This window comes from Clarias gariepinus, chromosome 4 (genome assembly GCF_024256425.1).
Source record: "Clarias gariepinus isolate MV-2021 ecotype Netherlands chromosome 4, CGAR_prim_01v2, whole genome shotgun sequence".
Lineage (NCBI taxonomy): Eukaryota > Metazoa > Chordata > Actinopteri > Siluriformes > Clariidae > Clarias > Clarias gariepinus.
The window spans coordinates 34,157,626-34,163,625 of record NC_071103.1 but is presented as its reverse complement, the minus strand read 5'-3'; the positions used below and the strand labels follow the sequence as shown (position 1 = coordinate 34,163,625).

At 39.5% G+C, this 6,000-nt stretch overlaps 1 protein-coding gene across 2 annotated transcripts in view; it reads left to right on the top strand.

The window, feature by feature from the left end:
• Positions 1-4,170: 4,170 nt before the first annotated feature.
• The window catches only part of LOC128520737 (RNA-binding Raly-like protein), a 218,661-nt gene continuing 216,831 nt past the window's right edge, over positions 4,171-6,000 (top strand). For both annotated transcript variants that reach the window (XM_053495107.1, XM_053495106.1), the window contains exon 1: positions 4,171-4,404. The gene's annotated coding sequence lies outside the window, so the exon portion shown is untranslated. The remainder of the gene's footprint in view (positions 4,405-6,000) is intronic.

Genomic DNA, 6,000 nt, shown 5'->3' with positions numbered 1-6,000 from the left:
ATCTGTACCCCTACATTCAATCCTCCAGGCTTGGGACATACTGTATGGACACACTCTTCAATTAGCCTACCTTGCCTATCATGTCTTTGACCTGTAGAAGGAAATCAGCACATCTGGAGAACATGCAAACTCAGACACCACAGACCTGAATCACCCTGTATCCTTGTCTCCTTCTGCTTTCTGTAACATCACACTGTGTAATCCTTCTGTTTCAGGTAATCCATCGTCCCCTTCCATTTCATGTAATGTCACGCTTTTTAATCCCTCTATTTCATGTAACATCATCCTTCCAAAGTTTATCCTTCCATTTCATGACACGAACCCTTCCCAATTTTATCCTTCTGTTTCATGTGCCTATCTTTCTGTATCTGATCATTCACTGGATTCATGTTGCATGTGCCTCGACACGGTACAAGATTTCCATCTTATCTCATATTACTGTACATATTCTAACATTTCGTGTGAACGGTATAACTGCACCAATTTAAAGACTGAATTGTGGACCGACTGCATCAATCTCACTGAGGCTGTGCTTGAATTATCTTTTAAATTGTTATGGTATTAAACAACTGATAGACAACATATTGACTATTTTTTTTTCCTACATCTTCGACAAGCACTAGTGCAGCGGCTCCTCCCTATCATGCAGCTCGGTAGCTATGTTAAGCTAGCTACTTAATGGGACAACTGGGAATATCATCTTGGCAGCAAGTATTGCTAACATTAGCAAAGGTTAATTAGGTAGCTTGTAGTGGTGCTGAACAGGCTGGTTCGATTTTTTTCAAAATCTGATGATCTCCAGGGATTTACACACATACACACACACACACACACACACACACACATAGAGAGAGAGAGAGAGAGAGAGGACAGAGAGTACACAGAGTAACACCTAAAACAAAAATCATCCAGTGAGTGGTCTTTTTTGTATCGTTAAATAGTTTATTGCCAATTTGGGGAGAATCGGCAGTTTGGGGAAAGTGCATAAGGATTACAGTGTGTTTTCTCAACTATGTAAGTGCCATGTATTGTCTACCCGTTTAAGACATTTAAATAACCACATTCCTCCATCATTTCTACTTGCATTTTAAAGAAACGCCAGTAATAAAACTCCAAATATGATGACTGCAGTAACCAAATTGTGTGAGTGAAATGCTCAGAGACTGTACCACACATGAACTGATAAACTGCTCAGGTAGAGAAACATGGACTACGTGTGTTGACATCTCATTAGTTTTCCTCACTCTGTGATTATGTTTGTCTCTATTCCAAGCACTGTATGTTCACAAAGAGAAGAGACGTGATAAATGATTCAAGATTAGATCAGAGACAGCAGTCCAACTGGAGAGAAGTCACAGAAGAGACGTACTGAAAAATGACTGAGGAAAAGTTTCTGATGAATTTCTCTTCCCACACAACCAACTCTCCAATTGCAGTGCTGTCTCTTAATGTGTACATATGGCGTAACTGTTAAATCCACATTATAAGAATTCACTGATTTAAGACCGACAGATTAAAAGCGTCTGTTAGTTTTTCTTATATTTATGCCAGATGGTGACAAATGACTGTTTTGTGGCTAGACATCATAGGAAACATGGTCATTTTGTTTCGAATTATCTAAAGTTTCTGCGATTTTTCACAACACATTTTTTTTCTCTTTCACCTTTATGTGTTATACAAAATGCATTCAGAACTCTGTACTCTGTTATCTTCTAACATACATTTGTTTTTGTTTTTTTAGGTACAGTGATTTAAAATTTGTGCATAATTAACCCTTATATACTATTCATTTTCTGACCCTTCACCACCCACCCTGGTCATTTTTGACACATCTGAAATGTTCCTGTATAATTACAGTAGTTACTAAACTACAAATTTGTTTTGCATTCATGTATACCTTATCAGGGTGGCATGGTGGCATAGTGGTTAGCACTGTAGCCATGTACCTCCAGTCTGTGTATGTGGAGTTTGCATGTTCTCCAGTTACCTTCAAGTTCTCCAAGAGTTCCCAAAGTTTAAAGGCATGCAGAGTAGCCTAATTGAACCGATAGTGTGTGAGAGAATGTGTTTGTGTGCTTGTGTGCATTGTAATAGACTGGCACCCTATCCAGGGTGTACCCTGCCTTACTGTATGTCCTTGGTTTCAGGTCACCCTGTACATGAAAAGCAGTATGGAGAATAAGTGAGTGAGTGAGTGAGTGAGTGAGTATATACCTAATCAGTCTTTAATTAATGAATGATTAACATTTAAGTTTCATTTAATTGCTATGCTTTAAGTGAACATTGCTGGCTATACTTAGACCTTGTTACCGTACTAAAACGTTCTGCTGTGGCTGGTGTACATGAAAGCTGGCTTTGCTTTACACTTAGAGCAAATAGCAGTTCCGCTTGTTCTTTCTCACAGTACAGTACCAACCATGGTGAGGTCCTCGTTAAACACTGTCTCTGCTGTCCCCTTCGCAGAAACACACAAACAAGTCTGCACTTTTATTAAAGATTCCCCACCAACACCACCTTCTGGTCAGTATAAAATGATTTTAAATATATATGGTTTAAAAGTGAGCCTGGAACACCATTAATGTATTAAAAAAAAAAGGAACCAGCTACACAGAGAAAAAATAAACAACTAATTCCATTTTTGTCAAATTTGCGCTGCTTTAAGAAAGGCTATAAAACTTTAGGCAAAACTTATGTAATTGCCTGCTTTTTTTTGCACTTATCCAATCAGCCATTCATATGGCCGAAAAATAAATGCAGTGTATGAAAGGTGAAAATGCCAAAATGAGGTCAGGGGAGACTAGTCATCCTGTAGTAGGCAACAGGTAGACTATGGTAAAGTTATGGTGAAGCCAATTGATCACTCTTTACAACCATGTGTTCAAGTGAGTTTAGATTGAGAACAAAAACCATCAAAACCTTTCTGAGGCCAAGTCTTAGGAACCTCGTGTCCTGTCCTCATTTGGGCACTGGTCCAATGATTACCCTATATATGTTTTCTAAAAGAAACGTATGCATGTGAAAATCAAAGACAACCTTAATTTATTTTCCATGCTGTTTATCCTGTGTGGGGTCAGGGTACTGGATTTTCAGGCCACCAGCCAAAGGACACCCTAGATGAGGTGCCAATCCATTACAGGCATACATGCGTTCAAATACTATGGGGAATACAATAATGAGCCTACAACACATTGGGAAAAAAAGTACCTGGAGGAATCCCACAAAGCACCAACCAAATACCACAAACAGACCACAGGCAAGCCTCAAACCTGTAGTCCTAAAGGGGCTCTGAGATGACAGTGCTACTGTAGCAGCAGAGTTACTGAGGAGCCTTAGAACCTTGGATCACATCAGGTTCCATTGTTGTCAGGGAAAGACTGGTATCTGAAGCTGCACTGGATATCCATCCATCAATCTAGGAACCTCTGTATTTCAACTGGGGACCATACTGGGAGGCCAATGGTGATTACCATTCAATTTATTTTCATTTTTATGACCATGGTAGGATCTCCAACCAACATTCACACATGCATTCACACTACTATACAGCTAATTTGGAAAACAACAATAAGCCTAATCAGCATGTCTTTGGACTGTTGGTGTTAGAGAACGGCCAGTATTTAAAGTTGCTCTGGATATCTATCCATCCATCCATCTGTTTAGAAACCTCTGTAGTCCAACTAAGGACTATTGAGGTTAACGGTGATGACTGTGTTAGGACCTCTGACCAACATTCACACGTGCATTCACTCTACTACACTACGAGCAATTAGGGAACAGCATTTAATGCCAATCTGCATGTCTTTGGACTGCGGAAGGACACCAGGGTTCCCAGAGGAAACCCACCAAGCACATGCAAACTCCATGCACACAGAACTGGATATAATAAGCTCACCAAAAGTGATAATTTAAATGTTTAGTGTTGATTCAGGGTTTCAACAAGTTTATTTGAAACGCATGGAGTTTCGTTTTGGAGAACAAAGCTTGGGTTATTTTTACCCCCTGTCACCTTTCATATGAACATAACGTATATGTTTTGGATTAGACACTGATTGATTCTGACATCAGGCGAGTTCTGCATCTTTAAACAGCATCAGCAGCATCAGCACCAGGAGCAGCTGCAGGAGGAGGAGGATGCGGTTAAAAACTAGAGGAAAAGCACTATAGGCTCGCAGTTCCCGGTTACCCGGAGCAGCGCGGAGCAAGAGCACTTTCACTTTGAGCGCGCGCGAGCCGGTTCACACTCAAGCAGGAGGAGTCACATGACGGCAGCGGAGTCCGAGAGCGCGAGCCCGAGCCCGAGACCGAGTGCGCGAGCAGAGCGCTGCTTCGTTCCGCCTCGCGCCGCCGCCATTCCGCGCTCTGCGCCCTAACGCGATTTTTATTGCGACATTTTACTCCCGCTCGGTGAGTATTATTTTCCACTGACCCCCCCTTTTTTGGTAAGCGTTTTTCTATATATATTTTTTGTCTTTTCAATCACTCTCTCTGTCTTTTTTTTTATTTTTCCCTCCTCTCGGTGCTGGTGATCAGTGAGAATTTGAAGTGCTGGTTTGTTTTTTTTGTTTTTTTGTTTTTTCCTGTTCGGGATTCAAGTTTTTTTTTTGTTTTTTGTTTTTTAGTGTGCAGTCATTCTGCATGGGGTTTATTCTCATACTCAGATGCTCAATATGTCAAGGATGAAAGTGGTTTTTACATCAATCGGGCAGTTTCGCATTTTTGCACGTTGAGGTTTTGAAACATCTTTTTTCTTTTTCTTTTTGTTTTTTCTTTTTGTTTTCTATCCTAGACTTTTGCTGTATTTGCGCTTTGCTGTGTATTTGGCGGTGTGAGAGTTTTGGGATTTTCATGGTCGCCGACCCAAAACATCTGATCTTATTTCATCTCTCTGATCTTTACAGAAGTCCTTTTTAAACCTGGTGATGTTTTCATGGGAAACTTTTCTTACAGATTTCTGCAGATTTACATGCTTTGTTTTGGTTTTTACTCCTGATCTTTATTTTTTTATTCTGTTTACTTTCCTGTAAATTTCAGTGTCAGATATATACAGATTTTTTCCTGGATGTTGTCTTTTTATAATATGGTTTATGCACATGAAGTGCATGGGCAGTGAAGTGCGTCTTTTGGGGAGGATCTGTGCAGTTTTTTTTTTCTTTTTTTTTTCTTTTTGTTTTTTGTTTCTGTGCCCACGATGACGAACAGACAATTCTCCTTTCGCAGGTACATTTGGACGAGAACTTCATCCCATCACTGCAGCACCTTTGTGTTTGCAATAAAAAGCAAAGGAGGTTCAAATGTCCCTAAGTGGCTAATGTGTTCTTTGGCTTTAACTTTGATTCATTCTAAACAGTTAGCACTTTGGTGTACAAGCAACAAAATCTGGGTTGAGTGTACCTACAGAAAGTTTATTCTGTCATGCAAACAGATTTCACCATGATCAGCACTTCAGGTACAATAGATGTGAATAAACCGAAGATTGGACATGATGTGAGTAAGCAAATGTGGATGGTGTTGACCCTGCATACCATGTTGTTCAGGAGCTTAAAAAATGTTAGACATCTTTTATGATTTATTTTTATTTATCCTTTTCTTCATCTGAGTGTTGTATGTGCCAGATATGTACTGTACTTGCACGGACTTATCCTCCCAGTGGGCATGCAGACTCACCTTGAGGTCATATGTAGAACAATCATTACATGTATATCTTAAGACATCTTAAGAGGTCTTAAGGTCATCTTCAAAAAAATAAGATATTACTAAGTGCTCTGTGAAGATTCCCTAAAAGCAACTTTAGTATAAGGTTTAAAATTAATCCTAAATACATCTGGGGTGTTAACATTTTGGAAGATTTAATGGATTCTGATGATGTCCCCAGTAGTTTTCTAGGCCATATGGTCCCAAAGATGTTCTGCAGTCTTAGTTGTTCACAATAAACAATATGCTACATAGTACCCATACTTTTTGTAAGAAAAAGTCTAATTAATGCCAAGTTTTTACTAAAAT